Below are 24,290 nucleotides of genomic sequence, written 5' to 3' on the forward strand. Positions count from 1 at the left end.
TGATCAATCCAACCTTCTTATTTTTTTAAATGTTGCCCTGAGGGAAGAAGTGCTTGCTTAAGGTCATTCCTTAAGCTGGAGACTGTGCTTGGGCTAGAACCAGGCCTCCTGATTCCAGACACAGACCAATTACAGTGGTCTTGGTTGCCATGGATATAAGAAAAAACACTAGATGCTGTAACAATGCCCAAATTTCAGTGCCTTGGCTCAACGGAATTTTATTTTTCATTCATGTGGCAGTGCAGTGTGGGAGTTCCTGGCCAGTGGGCAGCTTGCTTCCTGTGGTTAATCAGAAACCCAGACCCCTACAATTGTGTGGATCTGCAATCCACTGGGGCCACAGAGTAAGTAGAAGAAGAGAACATAGAGTACCCCCACTTGCTTTTTAAGGGCTCTGGCCCTGGAATTAGATCTTACCCCAGTCACTTCTTAGCTGTGCTTCTCCATCACTGAACTGCTTTTACCCTCAGTTTCTTTATCTGTAAATTGGGGGCAATTATAGAACTACCTCATAGGATTGTTATGCACAGTTACTGAGTTAATATTTGTCAAATACTTATCTATACCTGGTACATAGTATGGGCTTTATAAGTACTTTCTAGATAAAATAATAAAAACATTAAAAAAAACTTCTGCTCTCTTCATTAGCTATACCTGGCTGCAAGGGGAGCTGTTTCCCAGTGCCAACTCCACATTGTGGAACCGGCACATTCTGAGTTTTTGGCAAATAGCTAACTATGTTTGCCAAACATTAGAATTTGTGTTTGAACAGGTGGGTGGTGGAAATTTTTGAAGGTTTTGAGACGAGAAATAAAATATGAATAAGCCACTGCAGATATTTCTCTCCTATCTCAAATCTTTTCTGTAAAATTTGAGTTATTGAAGATAAAATTATTTTAGACTGTAAACATGTATGACAGAGAATACATGAATTTTTTTTTTCTTTGCTCACTATAACCTCTGCCTCCTAGGTTCAAGCGATTCTCCCACCTCAGCCTCCCAAGTAGTTGGGATTACAGGCACCTGGTACCACGCCCAGCTAATTTTTGTATTTTTAGTAGAGACGGGGTTCCACCATGTTGGCCAGAATGGTCTCGAACTCCTGATCTCAAGTGATCCGCCTGCCTCGGCCTCCCAAAGTGCTGAGATTACAGGCATGAGCCACTGCGCCCGGCCTGGAGTATGTGAATTTTTATTTGTCATAAGGATTTTAAATAAAACAGGACACCTGATGGAATACCAGATAGTAGAAAAATGTCTCATCACATACATTATATCTGCTTCTAAGCAAAATGAATAAATGGCTACTGCCAAAATCATTGAGGAGAAAAAATTTAAATTTTCCAGAGAGAAAAACCATAATAATAGGAAATTAATTGTATAGTCTTTATTGCTAATTTAATGTTTTTAAAAACTAATGCTATCTGATGTGCTAAAGTAATTTATTTTCTTTGAAAATTAAAAAATATTTATAAGAGATGTTAATGGTCCTCAGCTTTCCCATAAGGGGATATGTTTCTCATCTTTAAATTCTATTATAGAAGCAGGAGCTATTTCGATTGTTCACACATACTCCACTTCTCTGCAGGCACATGGTAGGATAGCACCTTCCTGCCCATTTTTGAAGATAGGCATGGGTCATGTGACTTGTCTTGGCCAAAGAAATGTGAGTGGCCATCATGGATGTCACTTTCAGGCAGAAGATTTAAGTATCACTGTGTGATTTGTCACATTTCTTCCTTCAGCTGTGGGGCTTATGACCCATCACAGCCTTCTTCCATGCAGGTCTGAGTGTCTAAAAAGAATATAGTCCCACTGCCAATCAGAATTGAATATGCAGCATAAGAAAGAAACTTTTGTTAAGCCAATAAGACCTATATTTTTTGCCTCACCATAATGTAACCAATACCAGCTGACCCAAATAATTTCAGGTTGGGAAAGCATAACTTTTAACTTTTTCTTTTTTTAAGCTAATTGGATTATGGTGTATAGCATAGATAGATGGAGGCACAGCCTGGAGATTGGAACATAAGTTAAGTGACATGGGCCTGAACAAGGTTTAGTCCAGTGGAGACAAAGGGCAATAAAAAAGACAAAACACTACACAGCCCTTGTTCTTAAACATCATGCTCTCCTCTGAGCCTCAGTCTGCCTCAGATACAGGGATGACTAAAGCTGCAGTTGACAATCACAATATCTTCCCAGGAAATGACTTAACTTTGCCTTTCTAAGTATTTTTGAAACTCTAAGGCTAATTATGTTTAATATATTAGTACTGTTTGGTTATTGGTTTATTGGACATTGTCTCTAATTGACAGTATTTCTTCCTATCTTGCAGACTAAAATCTCCTTAACATGATAATTATTACTGGACAATACTGTATTCAATTTGTTCTGAAAGTAATCATGCTATAATATTAGGCATTGCTTTTTGCAATCAATGGAGATCATTTTTTTCATTATAACAGAAAGAAATACTAATTTAAGCAGTCACAATAGAAAGATAAGGTCCAATAGACTCATTATTGGTATAGGCAGCTGATTTCAGATCACTAACCGGTACTGTTTGCTGAGTTACAATAGAGCGAGGTTCTGGCGCCATTTGTGTAGATAAAGGTACTGATGTAAAATACACACCTAACTGGAAGGAATTACTGAGTGAGCCAGGCGTTTCCTAGATATCAGCTGAAGTATAGAATTAGTCCCCCTGTCTTGGTCTGTAGATCATAGATGGGACAAAAACCTTTATAGAAAATTAACTCATCTAACATCCACTAAATTTAGTACGTTCTCACTTACTTCCCTGAATCACTAATGGACATGTATGGGAAGGTTTTTGTTCTTTTGATATTTATTATTTTAAAAATTACAAACAGAACTGAGTTACCAAAGTCAATTTAACAAATATTTCCTGAGCACCTACTGCTCTCTCCACTTTACTAAAGCCCTCACTACAATGGATGTGGCTACTCTGGAAAGTCAGGGGTAGAAAGTGGGAAATATGATTTGAGTGATATCCCTATCTAGTCCCCCTGTGTACATTAACGTTATTAAAATGCTATTTTAGAATTCAATTGCTATATGGCTTCATTTATATTTTTAACTTTTTATTGATATCCGGGTCTTTAATTTTTCTTATCTTTTTTATTCAATCGTATTTGGGGAACAGGTAGTTTTTGGTTTCATGGATAAGTTCTTTAGTGGTAATTTCCGAGAGCTTGGTGCACCCATCACCCAAGCAGTAGACACCGTTCCCGTTGTGTAGTCTTTTATCCCTTACCCCCACCCCACCCTTTTCCCCAAGTCCCCAAAGTCCATTGTATCGTTCTTATGCCTTTGCATACTCATAGCTTAGCTCCCACTTGTATTAATAAGTGAGAACATACGATGTTTGGTTTTCCATTCCTGAGTTACTTCACTTAGAATAATGGTCTCCAAATCCATTCAGGTTGCTGCGAATGCCATTATTTCATTCCTTTTTTATGGCTGAGTAGTATTCCATGGTGTATATATACATACCACATTTTCTTTATCCTCTCATTGGTTGATGGGCATTTAGGCTAGTTTCATATTTTTGCAATTGTGAATTGTGCTGCTATAAACATGCGTGTGCAAGTATCTTTTTCATATAATGACTTCTTTTCTTTATGGGTAAATACCCAGGAGAGGGATTGCTGGATCAAAGGGTAGTTCTACTTTCAGTTCTTTAAGGAATCTCCACACTGTTTTCCATAGTGTATTGTACTAGTTTACATTCCCACCAACAGTGTAAGTGTTCCCTTTTCACTACATCCACACCAACATCTGTTATTTTTTGATTTTTTGATTATGGCCATTCTTGCAGGAGTGAGGTGGTATCACATTGTGGTTTTGATTTGCATTTCCCTGATCATTAGTGATGTTGAGCATTTCTTCATATATTTGTTGGCCATTTGTATACCTTAAGAATTGTCTGTTCATGTCCTTAGCCCACTTTTTGATGGGATTGTTTGTTTTTTTCTTGATGATTTGTTTTAGTTCCTTGTAGATTCTGGATGTTAGTACTTTGTTGGATGTATAGATTGCAAAGATTTTCTCCCACTCTGTGGGCTGTCTGTTTACTCTGCTGGTTATTTCTTTTGCTGTGCAGAAGCTTTTTCATTTAAGTCCCATCTATTTATCTTTGTTTTTATTGCATTGCTTTTGGGTTATTGGTCATGAAGCCGTTGCCTAGCCAATGTCTAGAAGTGTTTTTCCAATGCTATCTTGTAGAATTTTTATGGTTTCCAGTCTAAGATTTAAGTATTTGATCCATTTGAGTTGATTTTGTATAAGGTGAGAGAGGAGGATCCAGTTTCATTCTTCTACATGTGGCTTGCCAATTATCCCAGCACCATTTGTTGAATAGAGTATCCTTTCCCACTTTGTTTTTGTTTGCTTTGTCGAAGATCAGTTGACTGTAAGTTTTTGGCTTTACTTCTGAGTTCTCTATTCTGTTCCATTGGCCTACATGCCTGTGTTTATACCAGTACCATGCTATTTTGGTGACTATGGCCTTATAGTATAGTTTGAAGTCAGGTAATGTGATGCCTCCAGATTTGTTCTTTCTGCTTCATCTCAATTTGACTACGTGAAGCTTTTTTTTTTTTTTTTTAATTTTTGGTTCCGTATGAATTTTAGGATAGTTTTTTCTAGTTCTGTGAAGAATGATGGTGGTATTTTGATAGGAATTGCATTGAATTTGTGGACTACTTTTGCCAGTATGGACAGTTTCACAATATTGATTCTACCCATCCATGGGCATGGGATGTGTTTCCATTTGTTTGTGTTGTCTATGATTTCTTTCAGCAGTGTTTTGTAGTCTTCCTTGTCAAGATATTTCACCTCCTTGGTTATGTATATTTCTAAGTATTTTATTTTTACTTTTTGCAGCTGTTGTAAAAGGGGTTGAGTTCTTGATTTGATTCTCAGCTTGATGGTTGTTGTACAGCAGTGCTTCTGACTTTTGTACATTGATTTTGTATCCTGAAACTTTACTGAATTCATTTATCAGATCTAGGAGCTTTTTGAATAGGTCTTTAGGGTTTTCTAGGTATATGATCACATCATCAGTGAATAGCAACAGTTTAACTTCCTTTTTGCTGATTCAGACGGCTTTTATTTGTTTCTCTTGTCTGATTGCTCTGGCTAGGATTTCCAGGACTATGTTGAATAGAAGTGGTGAAAGTGGGCATCCTTCTCCTGTTTCATTTCTCAGGGGAAATGCTTTCAACTTTTCCCTGTTCAGTATAACATTGGGTGTGGGTTTATCACAGATGGCTTTTAGTACCTTGAGGTATGTCTCTTCTGTGTCGATCTTGCTGAAGGCTTTAATGATAAAGGGATGATGGATTTTGTAAAATGCTTTTTCTGTGTCTATTGAGATAATCATATGATTTTTGTTTTTAATTCTGTTTATGTGATGTATCACATTTATTGACTTGTATATGTTAAACCATCCTGCATATGGTATGAAACCTATATCTTTTTGATATGCTGTTGGATTCAGTTACCTAGTATTTTGTTGAGGATTTTTGCATGTATGTTCATCAGGTATATTGATTTGTAGTGTTTTGTTGGTGTTTTTATGTCCTTCCCTGGTTTGGGTGTTAGAGTGATACTGGCTTCATAGAATGATTTAGGGAACATTCCCTCTTTCTCTGTTTTTTTTTTTTAGTAGTTTCAGTAGGATTGGTACTAATTATTTGAATGTCTGATAGAATTCAGCTGTGAATCCATCTGGTCCTGGATTATTTTTGCTGTTGGCAATTTTTAAATTACAGTTTTATCTAGCTCCTTGTTATTGGTCTGTTCAGAGTTTCTATTTCTTCCTGGTTTAATCTAGGAGGGTTGGATATTTCCAGGCATTTATCCATCTCCTCTATGTTTTCCAGTTTGTGTTCATAGTAGCCTTGGATGGTCTTTTGTATTTCTGTGGTATTGGTTGTAATATCTGCCATTTTGTTTCTAATTGAGCTTATTTGCATCTTCTCTCTTCTTTTCTTGGTTAATCTTGCTAATGGTCTATCAATTTTGTTTATCTTTTCAAAGAACCAGCTTTTTAATTTACCTTTTGCATTTTTTTTGTTTCAATTTCATTTAGTTCTGCTCTGATCTTTGTTATTTCATTTCTTCTGCTGGGTTTGGGTTTGGTTTGTTCTTGTTTTTCTAGTTCCTTGAGGTGTGACCTTAGATTGTCTATTTGTGCTTTTTCAGACTTTTTGACGTAGGCATTTAATGCTATGAACTTTTCTCTTAGCACCACTTTTGCTGTATCCCAGAGATTTCGATAGGTTATGTCACTATTATCATTCAGTTCAAAGAATTTTTTAATGTGCATCTTGATTTCATTCAAAGATCATTCAGGGGCAGATTATTTAATTTCCATTTGTTTGTATCATTTCGAGGGTTCCTTTTAGAGTTAATTTCCAGTTTTATTCCACTGTGGTCCGAGAGCATATTTGATACAATTCTGATTTAATTAAATTTATTGAGACTTGTTTTGTGGCCTGTCATATGGTCTATCTTGGAGAATGTTCCATGTGCTGATGAAAAAAAGTATATTCTGCAGTTGTTGTGTAGAATGTTATGAAAATATCTGTTCATTCCATTTGTTTTAGGGTATAGTTTTAAGTACATTATTTCTTTGTTGACTTTCTGTTTTGATGATCTGTCCAGTGCTGTAAGTGGAGTACTGAAGTCCCCCACTATTACTGTGTTGCCATCTATCTCATTTCTTAGGTCTAGTAGTAATTGCTTAATAAATTTTGGAGCTCCAGTGTTGAGCACATATATATGTAGAATTATGATCTTTTCCTGTTGGACTAATCCTTTTATAATTATATAATGTTCCTCTTTGTCTTGCTTTAAAATCTGTTTTTTGTCTGATAAAAGAATAGCTACTCCTGTTCCCTTTTGGTTTTCATTTGCATGGAATATCTTTTTCCACTTTTTAACTTACATTTATGTGAGTCCTTATGTGTTAGATGAGTCTCTTGAAGACAGCAGCTACTTGGTTGATGGATTTTTATCCATTCTACCATTCTGCATCTTTTAAGTGGAGTATTTAGGCCATTTACATTCAATGTTAATATTGCAATGTGAGGTACTGTTCAATTCATCAAGCTAGTTATTGCCTGAATACCTCTTTTTTTCATTGTGTTATTGTTTTATAGGCCCTGTGAGATTTATGCTTTAAAGCAGTTCTATTTTGCTGCATCTCGAGGTTTTGTTTCAAGATTTAGAACTCCTTTTAGCATTTCTTATAGTGCTTGCTTGGTAGTGGTGACTTCTCTCAGCATTTGTTTATTTGTAAAAGACTTTATTTCTCCTACAATTATGAAGCTTAGCTTTGCTGGATACAAAATTCTTGGAGGATAATTTTTGTTTGAGGAGGCTAAAGATAGGACCCCAATACCTTCTGGCGTTTAGGGTTTCTGCTGAGAAATCTGTTAATCTGATAGGTTTTCCTTTGTAGGTTACATGATGCTTTTGCATCACAGCTCTTAAGGTTCTTTCCTTCACCTTGATTTTAGATAACCTGATGACTACGTGCCTAGGTGATAACCTTTTTGTGATGAATTTCCAAGGTGTTCTTTGGGCTTCTTGTATTTGGATGTCTAGATCTCTAGCAAGGCCAGGGAAGTTTTCCTTGATTATTTTCTCAAGGAAGTTTTCCAAACTTTTAGATTCCTCTTCTTTCTCAGGAACACTAATTATTCTTAGGCTTGGTCATTTAACATAATCTCAAATTTCTTGGAAGCTTTGTTCACTTTTGAAAAATTCCTTTTTCTCTGTCTTTGTCAGATCGGGTTAATTCAAAAGCCTTGTCTTAGAGCTCTGAAGTTCTTTCTTCTACTTGTTCTATTGTTGAAACTTTCTAGTGTATTTTATATTTCTCTGAGTTTGTCTTTCATTTCCAGAAGTTGTGATTGTTTTTTTCCTTGTGGTATCTATTTCTCTGGAAAATTTTTCATCCATATCCTTAATTTTTTTTTTAATTTCTTTACATTGGTTTTCACCTTTCTCTGATACCTCCTTGATTAGCTTAATAATCAACCTTCTGAATTTTTTATCTGACGATTCAGGGATTTCTTCTTGGTTTGGATCCATTGCTGGGGAGGTAATCTTTTGGGGGTATGATAGAACCTTATTTTGTCATATCACCAGAATTTCCTGGTTACTTCTCATTTGGGTAGACTATTTCACTGGAAAGATCTGGAACTCAAAGGCTGCTGTTTAGATTCTTTTGTCCCATGGGGTGATAACTTGATGTGGTGCTCTCCCCCTTCCTCTAGGGCTGGAGCTTCCCAGAGCCAGACTGTAGTGATTGTTATTGCTTTTCTGGGTCTAACTACCCAGTGGGGCTACCAGGCTCTGGGCTGATGCTGGGGAGTGTCTGCAAAGAATCTTGTGATATGATCTGTCTTTAGGTCTCATGGCCATGGATACAAGCACCTGCTCTGGTGGAGGTGGCAGGGGAGTGAGGTAGACTCTGAGAGTCCTTGATTGTAGTTTTGTTGAGTGTGCTGGTTTTCTTGAATGCTGGTTATGCTAGCAGTGAAGTTGTCTGTAGATATGCTCAGGACCTCTGGTTAGCCAGGATGTTTTCTTGGAGCAGGATTATTCTGTCATGAGTTGCTGTAATGGCTTGAGTTGGTTGACCTCCAGCCAGGAGGTGGTACTTTCAAGAGAGCACCAGCTGTGGTAGTAGAAGGGGGATATAAATATGCCCTAAGTTGGCCAGCACAATTATTTGGGTTTCTCAGGTGACGGGCAGGGCTATAAAGCTCCCAAGACTTTGTCTTTTGTGTTCAGCTACCAGGGCGGGTAGAGGGATACCATCAGGTGGGGGCAGAGTTAGGCAGGTCTGAGCTCAGACTCTCCTTGGGCAGGGCTTGCTGTGGCCACTTTGGGGGATGGGGTTCCAAGGGAGACTTTGGCTTCCTCTGATGCATCATACAGGTTGCCAGGGAAGTGGGGGAACCTGGCAGTGGTAGGCATAACCCAGCTTCCATGCAGCCAGCAAGGCCAGTCTCACTCCTGTCATGTTCTGCTAACAGCACTGAGTTTCTACCCAGGCATCCCATGCATGGAGTTCAGATGTTGTCCCAGGTACAATCTTCCCCACTGAGAAAGCAAGCTTTCAGACCTCACACCTCCCACCTGCTCACACCATTGGCTGCAACTCCTGCAGCAACTCCTGTTTGCCCACCCACCCCTGCCCCCGATTCTGCTCAAGAAAATTTGTGCTTGGTTGAAATTTTTACGAAGTTTAGTGAGAAGCTTCTTTCACTCTATGACCCCTCTCTAGTTCTGCTGGCTGCCTTCCCTGAGCACCCCTGTGAGATAAAGTCAGGGATAGCTTCCCTGGGCTTGAGCTGGAGACTGGGAGTGCCTACAGGGCTCTTCCTGCTGCTCCTTCTACTTTAATATTTCACTCAGCTCCTTAAATCTGTTTCAACTCTAGGTAATCCTCTCCCATGACCTGGATTTTCAGGTTCCCCCATGAGGATATGTATTCAGAGGCAGGTTTCCCCCCATCACACTTTGGGAACTCACAGTTTTCCAGCTGTCTCATGGAGTTTCCAGCAGCAAGCCACTTATTCCACAAGATCTGTGAACTCTTTCAATTTTCCTGGCACATTCCTGTGGTAGTTTGAGCTGCACGTTAGTCCTGTCTCCTATCTGCTATTTTCCCTACCCAGATTATTCCTAATTCCTCTTTTTTAATTTTTTCAAGTTTGTTTTGGCTCTTCTCAGATTTGCGTTTTTATAAAAATTTGAGAATCAGCTTGTCAATTTCCATTAATAAAGTATTGACATTTTGGTCAGGTTTGCATGTAACTTATATGAGGATTTGGAGAGAACTGGTATCTTAAAATATTAAGTCTAAACATTCATGAAAATGGTCTCTCCTTTCATTTATCTAAGTTTCTCATTTTCTCTCAATAACATTTTGTGGTTTTCAGTGTAGAGGCCTTAATCATAGTTAATCCAATTTATTGTTAGATACTTGATGTTTTTTGATCCTACTTGGGGTAGGTTGAAAAATGGCCTGTAACAATGTTGGGTCCTAGTTCCCAAAAACCTATAAATGTTATCTTATTTGGAAAAAAAGGTCTCTGCATATGTGATTAGGTTAAGGATCTTGAGGTGAGGAAATTGTCCTCAATTATCTGCGTGGGTCCTAAATGCTGTCACAGGTATTCTTTTTTTCTTTAAAAATTTTTTTTATTATACTTTAAGTTCTGGGATACATGTGCAGAACGTGCAGGTTTGTTATGTAGGTCTACACGTGTCATGGTGGTTTGCTGCACTTATCAACCTGTCATCTACATTAGGTATTTCTCCTAATGCTATCCCTCCCCTAGACCCCCAGCCCCCGACAGGCCCCAATGTATGATGTTCCCTTTCCTGTGTCCATGTGTTCTTGGTGCGCTGTTTAGTTTTCTGTTCTTGTGTTAGTTCGCTGAGAATGATGGTTTCCAGCTTCATCCATGTCCCTGCAAAGGACATGAACTCATCCTTTTTTATGGCTGCATAGTATTCCATGGTGTGTATGTGCCACATTTTCTTTATCCAGTCTATCATTGATAGGCATTTGGGTTGGTTCCAAGACTTTGCTATTGTGAACAGTGCTGCAATAAACATACGTGTGCATGTGTCTTTGTAGCAGAATGATTTATAATCATTTGGGTATATACCCAGTAATGGGATTGCTGGGTCAAATGGTATTTCTGGTTCTAGATCCTTGAGGAATTGCCACACTGTCTTCCACAATTGTTGAACTAATTTACACTTCCACCACCAGTGTAAAAGCATTCCTATTTCTCCACATCCTCTCCAGCATCTGTTGTTTCCTGAGTTTTTAGTGATCATCATTCTAACTGGTATGAGATGGTATCTCGTAGTGGTTTTGATTTGCATTTCTCTAACGACCAGTGATGATGAGCTTTTTTCATATGTTTCTTGGCCGCATAAATGTTGTCTTGTGAGAAGTGTCTGTTCATATCCTTTGGGCAGTTTTTGATGGGGTTGTTTTTTTCTTGTAAATTTGTTTAAGTTCTTTGTAGATTCTGGATATTAGCCCTTTGTCAGATGGATAGATTGCAAAATTTATCTCCCATTCTGTAGGTTGCTTGTTCAGTCTGATGATAGATTCTTTTGCTGTGCAGAAGGTCTTTAGTTTAATTTAATCCCAGTTGTCAATTTTGGCTTTGTTGCCATTGCTTTTGATGTCATGAAGTCTTTGGCCATGCCTATGTCCTGAATGGTATTGCCTAGGTTTTCTTCTAGGAGTTTTATGGTTTTAGGTCTTACATTTAAATCTTTTTTTGAGACAGAGTCTCACTCTGTCACCCAGGCTGGAGTGCAATGGCATGATCTTGGCTCACTGCAAGCTCCGTCTCTCAGGTTCACACCATTTTCCTGCCTCAGCCTCCCGAGTAGCTGGGACTGCAGGTGCCTGCCACCATGTCCGGCTAATTTTTTTGTATTTTTAGTAGAGATAGGATTTCACCGTGCTAGCCAGGATGGTCTCTATCTCCTGACCTTGTGATCTACCTGCCTCACCCTCCCAAAGTGCTGAGATTACAGGTGTGAGCCACCACGTCTGGCCACATTTAAGTCTTTAATCCATCTTGAGTTAATTTTTGTGTAAGGTGTAAGAAAGGGGTCCAGTTTCAATTTTCTGCATATGGCTAGCCAGTTTTCCCAACACCATTTATTAAATAGGGAATCCTTTCCCCATTGTTTGTTTTTGTCAGGTTTGTCAAAGATCAGATGGTTGTATATGTGTGGTGTTATTTTTGAGGCCTCTGGTATGTTCCATTGGTCTATATATCTGTTTTGATACCAGTACCATGCTGTTTTGGTTACTGTAGCCTTATAGAATAGTTTGAAGTCAGGTAGCATGATGCCTCCAGCTTTGTTCTTTTTTCTTAGGATTGTCTTGGCATTGCGGGCTCTTTTTTGGTTCCATATGAAATTTAAAGTGGTTTTTTCTAATTCTTTGAAGAAAGTCAATGGTAGCTTGATGGGGATAGCATTGAATCTATAAATTAACTTGGGCAGTATGGCCATTTTCACAATATTGATTCTTCCTATTGATGAGCATGGAATGTTTTTCCATTTGTTTGTGTCCTCTCTTATTTCCTTGAGCAGTGATTTGTAGTTCTCCTTGAAGAGGTCCTTCACATCCCTTGTAAGTTGTATACCTAGATATTTTATCTTTTTGCAGCAATTGTGAATGGGAGTTCACTCATGATTTGGCTGTTTGTCTATTATTGGTGTATAGGAATGCTTGTGATTTTTTCACATTGATTTTGTATCCTGAGGCTTTGCTGAAGTTGCTTATCAGCTTGAGGAGATTTTGGGCTGAGCCGATGGGGTTTTCTAAATATACAATCATGTCACAGACATTCTTATAAGAGAGACAGAGAGAGATTTGACATAGACACACAGGGGAGAAAACCATCTGGAAATGGGGCAGAAAGAGATTTGAAGATGCTGGCCTTGAAGACTGGAGAGAGATGACTATTAGCTCAAGAATGCTAACAGCCTCCAGAAGCTGGAAGGAGCAAGGAACAGATTCTCTCCTAGATCCTCTGGAACGTGTCTTTGATTTTCTTGTTTTTCCCCAGTGAAACCAATTTTGGACTTCTGGCCTCCAGAACTATGAGAAAATACATTTTTGTTGTTTTAAGTCATCATGTTTGTAGTAATTTGTTACGGCAGCCGCAGGAAACTGACACTATTGTAAGTGGTATTGTTTTTAAAATTCAGGCTAATTCAGGCATAATTTACATTCAGTAAAACTCTCCCTTTTTAGGGTATAAATTCAATGATATATGACATATATATATATATAGTAATATAACTACCACGGCAAGAGAGATATAGAACATTTTCATCACCACAAAAAAGTTCTCTTATGCTTGTTTGAAATCAGTCTTCTCCCATCCAAGCTCCAAGTAATTACTGATTTGGTTTCTGCCTCTGGAGTTTGGCAGATCATGTAAATGGAATATACAAATTCTAAGGCCGTATACAGTATATAGCCTTTAGAGTCTGACTACTATTTTGTTGAAGAGTTTTATGTCTGTTTACAAGAGAAATTTTATGCGGTTTTTTAATATTTTTTTTTCTGGTTTCAATATTAGGAAAATTGTGGCTTTACAAAATATGTTGGTAAGTGTTTCTCTTCCGTATTCTGGAAGATTTTGAATAGAATTGATATTATTTCTTCTTAAAATCCTTGATATTATTTACCAGTAATGCCATCAGGGCCTGGAGTTTTAGTTGAGGGAGTGTTTTAAACAACACATTCAATTTTTATTTAATAGATATAGGGACTATTCATGTTATCTATTTCTTCTTGAGTGAGCTATGATAGTTCACAATTTTCAGGAATTTATTTTATCTATGTTATCAAGCATATTGGCATAAAGTTGATCATAGTATTCCTTTATTATCCTGTTATGTCTGTAGAATCTGTGGTGATGTCCACATCTTCCCTGCCTCTGCATTCTTATTGTTGGGAATGTGTATCTTTAAAATTTTTTTTTCTTCATCAGTCTGGCTGGAGATTTATCAATTATATTGATCTTTTCAACTAACTAGCTTTAGATTTCATTACTTTTTTCTCTTTTTTTTGTTTTTAATTCTATTGATTTGTATTATTTTGCTATAAGGAATTCTGTTTCTTGAACTCCTAACCTCAAGCAATCCTTTTGCCTCAGCCTCCCAAGTTGCTGGGGTTATAGGTGCAAGCCACTGCATCCAGCCTAAGAAATTTGTTTCTATTTCTATGAAAATTTAATGTCCTTTGGCACTTTAAACATGTCATCCCATTGACTTCTTGGTTTTAGAGCTTCTGTTGAGAAGTTAGCTGTGATTGTTGTGGGGTTTTTTTTTGTATGGATAATATATCCTCTTTCTCTACCCTGCTTTCAAATTTTTCTTTTTCATTTTTGAAGCAAATGCTTCAAAGAAAAAATCCATGCCCAATTATGAGATTCCCATCTCTGGGCTCACATCCCTTCATGCCCTGGCCAAGTTGGGAGCTCTTCTTTATCTCCCAAAAGACATTTAAACCCACTTTTTCTAGTTGTTTATGGCAAAGTATTGTTCTGATATAAGATAGTTTCTCATAAATGGCAGAAGTCCTTTTATGAGTTTTAAAAGTACATATTTTTAGGTCTTTACTGAAACTGTACTGAAACCGTTAATCTTATCTTTTATCATATTGACACAAATTATGTTAAAGACTGTTTAATTATGCAATCTTTGGATCTCTGTGAGTCTGTTTCTATTGTATGTTATTTCTGCTGGGTGTCTTTTCTGTTGCCTTGCCTTACAGTATGCCAAGTTATTTTAAGATTGTGTGCCAGATCTTATATGTGAAAATTATTTTAGAAATTATGTGAGGACTTGGAAGTTATGTTCCTCCTCTGGAAAGGATTTTACTTTGCTTCTGTGAAGTTTCTGGAGCCACTACCAGTTTGGGATAAACTTAATGTAATTTCAGCAAGTGAGATAATTTAAAACATGGCTGCATTTCCTACAAGTGAGTCACCTTCTGATTTGCCTTTACTTCTAAGTTATAGCCCTTTAGGATCCTAACCCAAACATAGCAAGTTTATCACCTTCTATTCCTTGGCAGGCCTTGGATATCTCCCATTGGTCCCCGGGCCTGGAAGCTTATCAAAGGCTGCTAAACATCTCAGATACTTTTTCTGGAATTGATAAGTGTCTCTAAAAGAAGCTCCTAATTCCATGTTAGCTCTGTCATCTTATGCATCTTGGTCCACCAGTTCTTCACTATCTTTTGGGCCCTTCAGTACTCTAGGCAGTTTTAAACTTTTTTAAAACGCAGTTTTTATCGATATTTCCAATAGAAGAATGGTTCTCTTATCTAGTCCCACATTAATAACCTCATTTGCCATTTCCTTGAGTTTATTATAATTTTTTTTTTTCCCCCGAGACAGAGTCTCGCTCTGTCGCCAGGCTTGTGCAGTGGCACGATCTTGGCTCACTGCAAACTTTGCCTCCTGGGTTCAAGCAGTTCTCCTGCCTCAGCCTCCTGAGTAGCTGGGACTATGGGCACAAGCCACCATGCCCAGCTAATTTCTTTATTTTTAGTAGAGACGGGGTTTCATCATGTTGGCCAGGATAGTCTCGATCTCTTGACCTCATGATTCGCCTGCCTCAGCCTCCCAAAGTGCTGGGATTACAGGTGTGAGCCACCGCACCTGGCCATAATTTTTAAAAGTGTATTCATTTCCTGAATTTTTTCTAATTTGTCCGTATCTCTCTCTCTCTTCTCCCCCTTTTTTTCCTCCTGTTTATTTGTCTGTTATGGTAAAAAGCTTTCCTCAAATGTCTGGTAAGCCTTGTGTGTGTGTGTCTTTTTAATGTTTTAAAAACAGGGACTACAGGCTGATTGGAGAGGTGTGTGTGTGTGAGAGAAATCAAGAGGAGTCGGGGAGGGGAGAAAAGATGTTAGTTCACTGATCAGGGCTTCACTGATCAGGGCTAACCTTGCTGTTTCCTTAGGCTGGAGGGGTCATCAAAATGTGAGTATATGTGTGTCTTTTCTCTTGAGCAGTGTTATACTCTTAGCTGCCAATGTCCTAGGAAGTCTCACTATTCAGTTTTATGACTTTTATTTCTTCAATGTTTAGACCAATGCTTTACCACTTCTTTGAGTTGTTCTCTGAGTTCAAATCATCTCCACCTGGGAATAGAATGTGACTACCTCAATTTCCGGTGTTCATCTCAGGCCCAATCAACTGTCATCAGGGGACTTGGTCACATGTTATAGAGTTGCCACTTTTGCACTGAGGTGAATGTATTTTCCCAAGAGGATTTGAATGGGAGGAAATTGTGGGCATATTCTTCATAAGGCACATTCTTATATCTTGTTTTACTTGAAGCACTTCTGAAAGTTCTGAAATCCTTATATTTTCAAGGAAATCACTCCTCTTGATTTGGGAGAGTGGAAAAATAATCAAGCTATTTTGAGTAGTCAGCTTCCTCTTGTCAGGGACTTAAAAATTTTCATAAGGCCCACTTGGGACACATTCCAGATGATGGGATGTCCATTTCTGCTCAGAGATGGTTAGTACCTTGGCTATGTCAAAACAACATTATCTATGGGATGTGCAGAGGACATAAAATCTGATTAGAAACTTCCTTCATTCTTTAGATAGAGTCTGTTAGTTCTAAATTTACAGGAGGGAAATTTGGGGATAACCAAGGTCCTACTCTCACCTTATATTCCCCATTGCCAACTGGTGTAGTTAAAAAAGAAAGAATAAACTTTATATTCAGACAGACTTTGTTTGTGCCAGAGCCACTTACTAGCTGTGTGACTTAGGGCATGTTCTTCAAACTTGGAGGTTCAATCTCCCGCTCTATTTAAAATGGGAATGATGAAGCTTGTTCTGTTCATACTCAATGAAAATAGTAACGCTTATGTGTTAAACACATGCTAAATGTGCCAGTTTTTCTCATGCTCTTATGTCTCACATAATTCAAATTACTCAAAGTCCTATCGCAAACGTTTTACCCTATTGGGAAAGCCAGGTTGATTCCTCACTTGTTCTGCTGAGGACATTGCTGGGGCAGGACATGGTGTGTAGGGAGCTTAGATCAATGACAGGCTGGCGTATCGTTCATTTAACAGCTGAAATGGGTGGGACTGAGGAAATGACTAGAGAGGTAGCATCTTGGAGAAAAGGCAAATTAAGAGCTAGACAGTCAATTTGTCAAGTGCAAGAAGCTCAGTTCTACACAAACTGGACTAAAACTTGAAAAAATCAATCATGCATGAAACTTTAAAGTGGGGTTGGGAGGCAGGATCTGGAGAAATTCCCAGAACCACAAGATATGGCTCCTCTACTCCAGGCAGGTTGTGGTCTGAGGGCTTAAGATAGCATGATGATTTTTATTATCTTTTATTTTCTACTTATTTTGATATAAATTAAACATCTACATAAGTATAAGGGGGTAAAAAAACAAAAGCCCACCTTTCTGTTACCCCTTCTAATCTGTTTCTATGCATTTACACACATATACAAAATACTTTTTAAAAATATAAATGAGATCAATCTGTACATCTTTTAAATTTAATAATATATTTTCAAGATTCATTCAATAAATATTGTGAACTACTTTAGCTAATAGAGATTTCTGTTTTATTCACTCATTCACTATATCTTTTCAATGTTTTTTTTTTTTTATACTGACACACATATATTCGTGTCTTTTTTAACAGTGGCAGAACTATTTTACAGCATAAGAGACATTGTTTTCTCTTGGTCTGAGTCTTGCCTTTCCATTTTCAAATGATATCTGTCAAACAACAGCTTTTAACTTCAGTTAAGTTCAATTTATCATTCTTTTCCTTTATAAGTAGTGCTTTTTTGTGTCTTATCTAAGAAAATCTTTGCCTATCCCTAGGTCGTGAAGATTTTCTCATGTCTCCTTTTAGAAGTTTAATGGTCTAATCTTTATGTTATATCAATCCCTTAATTAAGGCTTGACCTGGTCTGAATCACCGAGATTGGTCCAGAAATGGACAGTCACAGGATTTTTGCTTGAAAGTTTCTGGGTAGGTATATTTTGTGAGATAAAAACCTAGAGCTGCTCTTAGTCATTTTTGCTGCCTGAGAATGAAGCTGATGCAAAAGAAAGAGAAAAGAGATGGAAAGAGGCAGGTTCCTGACAACATTATTTGAACACCTGGTTCCTCCTGGACCTGCAGTCAGATGTCCTAGGCCCTTTCAGTTACAAGAGCCAATAAACCCCTATTTTGGCTTTAGGCAGTTTCAGTTGTACTTATTTCAACTACCATAAAATTTTAAGTAACTAGTGAACATTGTTAAGGATGTGGCATCACTTATTTAATCTGTCCTCTATGGATGGGCATTTAAGTTGCTCAAAGTTTTAGCTATTATAAGTCATGCAATCCCTGGAGCTGGTGGAAGGAGGGGGTGGAGGAAGATGTTGGGTAAATTAAAGGGCCAATGTTTTGATGTTTTGTGCATGATACAGAATTTCATAAGAACAAAGCAAGAGGCTACCTTGAGCCTGCATAGTTAAATCAAGGGAGAGGTGATTGTTTCGTCAGACTTTTCATTAGAGGACTGGGGGCTTCTCTTCCAGGGGCAAAGGAGTGGCCAGGAAGGAGATAGGGCTGTTCTATAACAGCATCAGCACCAGGCAAGGGGAGAAGGCAGAGGGGCAAGGCTGCTGCCTGCCCGAGGCTCCCGAGATGGGCTCTGCTCAGGCCCTTGTCACGCTTGTGATCACAGCCTTGCCTTTAGCCCTTTCCACAGACCTTTTCTGTCTACTCAAATACCATGTCATAGCCCTTTGCAAAGTGACCTTTAGACCTTGCGTTAATCAGTTTCGGCTCCTACAATAAAGTAACAGACTCGGTGGCTTATAAATGATGGACATTTATTTCTCACAGTTCTGGAGGCTGGAAGTCTGAGATCAAGGTGCCTGCGTGGTCAGGTTCTGATGAGGGCCCTCTTCTGTGTTGCAGACTGCTGTCTTCTCATTGTGCCTTTACACGGTGAAAAACAAAAAACAAAAAACGGTGGGGGGTGCCCTAGAGAGCACTCTGAGATCCCTTTTATAAGGGCACTAATCCTATCCATGAGGCCTCCACTGTCATGACTGAATCACCTCCCAAAGGCTCCATTTCCTAATACCATTATATTGGGGATTGAGATTTCAACATATGAATTTTGAGACATTCATACATCATTCAGCTCATTGCAGATCCCAAAACATACAAGAAACTTTGAATATAATCATTTGAATAACTTTCAAGTTTGCAAGTAAAAATCTGTTATAAGGGCATTATTATTATTACTATTGCTCATCTGAAAATGAGAGTATAGAGGAAATAGAAGAGGCCTTCAGCATACTCTTTGAAGTCAGAAAGATCTGAACAACTAGATTAAAAACCTCGGGTAAGCTACTTTTTATGCCTCAGTTCTTAATCTATAAACCGTACATAGCAAACACTTTGTTCATGTAATTATTGCAAGGATTGAATGAGATAATTTTGGCAGCATGGCATATGGAAAATAACTGAATAGTAACAGACATTATTAAAAAACGAAGGCTCAGGGAAATAGAGACATGTCCAAGTTCTCATAACTAGGGAGGGTCCAGAACAGTCTTGGATCCATCCATGACTTCTGATTCTTGTTCTTTCCACTACACAGCTTTTTTTTTTTAGATAGGGTCTTGCACTGTTGTCCAGGTTGGATGGAGTACAGTGGTGTGATCACAGCACACTGCAGCCTTGAACTCCTGAGCTCAAGTGGTCCTCCTGCATCAGCCTCCCAAGGTGCTGGGATTACAGGCATGACCCACGGCACCTGGCTCCACCGCACAGCATCTGACTGTAAATTGGGCAGTCAGGGAAGGCCCAGACTAGTCTCTCAGCCAGTGAAGGGAGAGTATGGAGATAATATGTTTTCCAGCTCTTTTTACTTAACTGTTGGACAATTTCCCTTTCTCAAACATCCTCCAAATACTGGTGTATTTAGAATGAGACCCTCGCAGGTGCTGACCTAACACCACCTCAAGGTTTTCTACCACAACTAAGACCTCACTCAACAAGTTGTTCAATTTCCCAGAGCTCTCGGCCCAGGCTCCCCCTGGCGGCCGCTGCGGAGAAGCACCCAGTACCAACTGGGCCAGGGAGCCTTCGCGCTCGTGGGAGCAGAGGATCAAGAGCAGATGGTGGCCGCCATTTGTATTTACTAAGCCCAAGCAGGGCAAACACTTAATAGGACGCACCCAGCTTGTGACGCAATCCTTCCCCAGGTGGAGGACACACTCACATTCTGCTCTGAGGATTCCAGCACCAAGAGGACAAACAGTGGCAGGGGACAGAGCTTAGGTCCTCTGGGAGGAAAGTGGCTGAGGAATGGGGTGGAGGAGGCCGAAGCCTTTTATGGCCTCTCTAATTCTTAAGTAGTTGGCTCACATCCCTCAGGGCTGGCGTTATAATGGTACCTGCGGTGCTTAGCCAGCTAGGCCTAGGGAACTTTCTCGTCCAATCTGGACTGGGCCCTGAGCTCTGGGCAGCCTGTGTCTATTCTTGGTCACACACTTGAAAACTCCAGTTTTTGAATACCCAGTTTCTAATACATTTCGATGGAAGCCTGTGCCATTTAATCCCCAGGATGCCCCTGTAAGCTAGATTCTTTTATTATCCTCATCTTGGAGATGAGGAGACTGTAATACGGAGATCCTGTGTCTCCTGCCGAGGATCACTCAGCCATGCAATAGAAAAGTTGGCATTGAAGCCTAGATCTGAGAGCTTCAAGGGCTGTTGTCCTTCCACCAGGCTATCCTGCACTGAACACAGTAATTATTTGTTATCTATAGACATGACCAATCATAGAACTGAAGAAAAAACCTGGAGTCAAAGCAGAAGGGAGAAACCTAATTATTCACAGTTCCACTTGTGTCTTCCTTCCTTCCTTCCTATCCATCTCCCTTCCTATGGTTTGTTCTACAAGCTTTCCTTTTACCAAAGAATCACTGCCAAGCCGCAACTTCCTGTGTTTTGTCTTATTACCCAGAGAAGAAAGTAGTGTCTGCTGGCTTGATCTGTAACTCGGGCCGTAATTACTTCTGAACTGTTAGGGTTCAGAGGGCTGGCTAAAGATCTCCAAGAAATATCAGAACCTTCCGATTCTGTCATCTCTTGGGTGGAACTTAGAGACGAGTAACGTTATTGGAGCACTATTAAGTATCATATTCTGATTTATAGATAGATATTCTAAGGGGTATGTGTCTGTGTATACACACGCACACTGTGTACACTTTGGGTCTGGGCTCTTTTGCTCAGCATAACACTTCTGAGATTTATCCATACTGTTGCATACATCGGGGTTTGTTTCTTTTTATTGCTGAGTAGTACTCTGTTGTATTGATACACATCAATTTATTCACCATTCCTCCTGATAGACATTTGTGTGGTTTCCAATTTTGAGCGATTATGAAAAATGCTGCTATGAACATTTATGTACAACTCTTTGTTTAGACATATACTTTTATTTTTCTCTCAAATGTTTTTATTTCCTGTGAATGAAATTTCTGGGTTGTATGCAAAGCATGTGTTTAACTTCTTAAGAAATTGCCAAACTGTTTTTCCAAGTGGTACTATTTTATATTTCCACTATCACTGTTGGAGTTTCAGTTGTTCTACATCCTCATTAACACTATTATCAGTGTTTCAAATTTTAACCATTACCCATAAGTTCTATTCATGTTGTCTCATAATTTTAATTTACATTTCTCTGAAGATTGGTTATGTTGAACATATTGTTATGTATTTATTAGCTGCCCATAATCCTCTTTTGTGAAATGGATGTTTAAATATTTTGCCCATTTAAAAAAAATCAGGCCTCTTATCTGTTTCTGAATGATTTATAGGAGTTCTTATATTCTCGATATAAATTCCTTGTCAGGGCTGGGCGCAGTGGCTTACGCCTGTAATCCCAGCACTTTGGGATATCGAGGTGGATGGATTACTTGAGGTCAGGAGTCTGAAACCAGCCTGGCCAACATGGTGAAACCCCGTCTCTACCAGAAGTACAAAATTTAGCCAAACATGGTGACACACACCTGCAATCCCAGCTACTTGGGAGGCTGAGACAGGAGAATTGCTTGAACCGAGGAGGCGGAGGTTGCAGTCAGCCAAGATCATACCACTGCACTCCAGCCAGGGTGGCAGAGTGAGACTCTGTCTCAAAAAAAAAAAAGAAAAAAATTCCTTGTCAGATGTGTGTATGTCCGTGTGTGTGTGTGTGTGTGTGTGTGTGTGTATGAATGACTATGTTACTATATATTATATACATGTGTCTGAAACTTGCCTTTTTAATATTTAAAAATGGTGTCTTTCACAGAGCAGGAGTTTTTACTTTTGATTAAGTCCAATTTATTAATTTTGTTCTTTTGTGCTTAATGCTTTTTTGTGTCTTTCAGAAAAGAAAATAACAAAAAAGAAAATCACACACACAAAGTCTTTAACCTTAAGTTTGCAAAAATTTTCTCAATGTTTAGAAGTTTAATAGTTTTAGCTTCTTTGTTATACTTATGGTAATTTTAGAGTTAATTTTTGTGTATGTTTGAGGTAAGGTTATTAGTCTGTTTTCACACTGCTGTAAAGAACTACCCAAGACTGGGTAATTTATAAAGGAAAGAGGTTTAGTTGATTCACAGTTCCACATGGCTGAAGAGGTCTCAGAAACTTACAATCATGGTGGAAGGTGAAGGGAAAGCAAGGCATGACTTACATGGTGGCAGGAGACAAAGACAGTGAAGGGGAAACTGCCAAACGCTTTTAAACCATCAGGTCTCGTGAGAACTCACTTCACTATCATGAGAACAGCGTGGGGGATACTGCCCCCATGATCCAATCACCTTTGACACATGGGAATTACAATTTGAGGTGAGATTTGGGTGGGGACACAGAGCCAAACCATATCATAAGGGATGAGGTCAAGTTTTTCCAAATGAATATACAAAGTTCCATCACATTTGTTAAAAAGACGGAGGTTGTGGTGAGCTGAGATCGTGCCACCGTACTCCAGCCTGGGCAACAGAATGAGACTCCACCTCAAAAAAAATTAATAGATCACATATAGTAGATCTATTTCTGGACTGTCACTACTGTTCCTTTGATTTATATATCTGCCCTTATAACATTACACTGTCCTGATTGTAGCTTTTTTTTCTTTTTTTTTTTTTTGAGATGGAGTCTTGCTCTGTCACCCATGCTGGAATGCTGTGGCACAATCTTGGCTCACTGCAACCTCTGCCTCCCAGGTTCAAGCAATTCTCCTGCCTCATCCTCCTGAGTAGCTGGGATTACAAGCACCCACCACCATGCCTGGCTAATTTTTGTATTTTTTTTTTTTTTTAAGCAGAGATGGGGTTTTGCCGTGTTGGCCAGTCTGGTCTCGAACTCCTGACCTCATGATCTGCCCGCCTCAGCCTCCCAAAGTGCTAGAATTAGAGGCATGAGCCACTGCGCATGGCTCTGATTGTAGCTTTATAATCAGGTAATATAAGTCCTCCAACTTAGTTCTTTTTCAAATTGTTTTGGGTATTTGATGTCCTTTGTGAATTTTGGAATAAGCTTATCATTATCTAAAAATAATCTGCTGAGATTTTGATAGGAATTGAGTTAAAGATATAAATTAATTTGGAAAGTATTAACTATATTGAGTTTCCAATCTATGAACGTAATATATCCCTCTGTTCATTTAAATTTTCTTTAATTTCTCTTAGCAGTGTTTTAGTTTCCATTTTGCAGATCTTGAATAATTTTTTTTAAATTATACTTTAAGTTCTAGGGTACATGTGCACAATGTGCAGGTTTGTTACATAGGTATACATGTGCCATGTTGGTTTGCTGCACCCATTAACTCGTTATTTACATTAGGTATTTCCTGATGCTGTCCCTCCCCCTGCCCACCCTCCATGATAGGCCCCGGTGTGTGATGTTCCCTGCCCTGTGTCCAGGTGTTCTCATTGTTCAATTCCCACCTATGAGTGAGAACATGCAGTGTTTGGTTTTCTGTCCCTGTGATAGTTTGCTCAGAATGATGATTTCCAGTTTCATCCATGTCCCTGCAAAGGACATGAACTTATCATTTTTTATGGCTGCATAATATTCCATGGTGTATATGTGCCACATTTTCTTAATCCAGTCTATCATTGATGCACATTTGGGTTGGTTCCAAGTTTTTGCTATTGTGAATAGTGCCACAATAAACATACGTGTGCATGTGTCTTTATAGCAGCATGATTTATAATCCTTTGGGTATATACCTAGTAATGGGATGGCTGGGTCAAATGGTATTTCTAGTTCTAGATCCTTGAGGAGTCGCCACACTGTCTTCCACAATGGTTGAACTAATTTACACTCCCACCAACAGTGTAAAAGCATTCCTATTTCTCCACATCCTCTCCAGCACCTGTTGTTTCCTGACTTTTTAATGATCACCATTCTAACTGGTGTGAGATGGTATCTCATTGTGGTTTTGATTTGGATTTCTCTGATGACCAGTGATGATGAGCATTTTTTCATGTGTCTGTTGGCTGCATAAATGTCTTGTTTTGAGAAGTGTCTGTTCATATCCTTTGCCCACTTTTTGATGGGTTTTTTTTTTCTTGTAAATTTGTTTAAGTTCTGTGTAGATTCTGGATATTAGCCCTTTGTCAGA

At 38.8% G+C, this 24,290-nt stretch overlaps 1 long non-coding RNA gene across 1 annotated transcript in view; it reads left to right on the forward strand.

Annotated features, from left to right (window-relative positions):
* Positions 1–240: 240 nt before the first annotated feature.
* Positions 241–24,290, forward strand: part of LOC131384640 (uncharacterized) — a 148,675-nt gene continuing 124,625 nt past the window's right edge. Inside the window, exon 1 of the long non-coding RNA XR_009215699.1 lies at positions 241–344. This is a non-coding gene — a long non-coding RNA (uncharacterized LOC131384640). The remainder of the gene's footprint in view (positions 345–24,290) is intronic.

Source organism: Hylobates moloch, unplaced genomic scaffold (genome assembly GCF_009828535.3).
Source record: "Hylobates moloch isolate HMO894 unplaced genomic scaffold, HMol_V3 SCAFFOLD_11, whole genome shotgun sequence".
NCBI lineage: Eukaryota > Metazoa > Chordata > Mammalia > Primates > Hylobatidae > Hylobates > Hylobates moloch.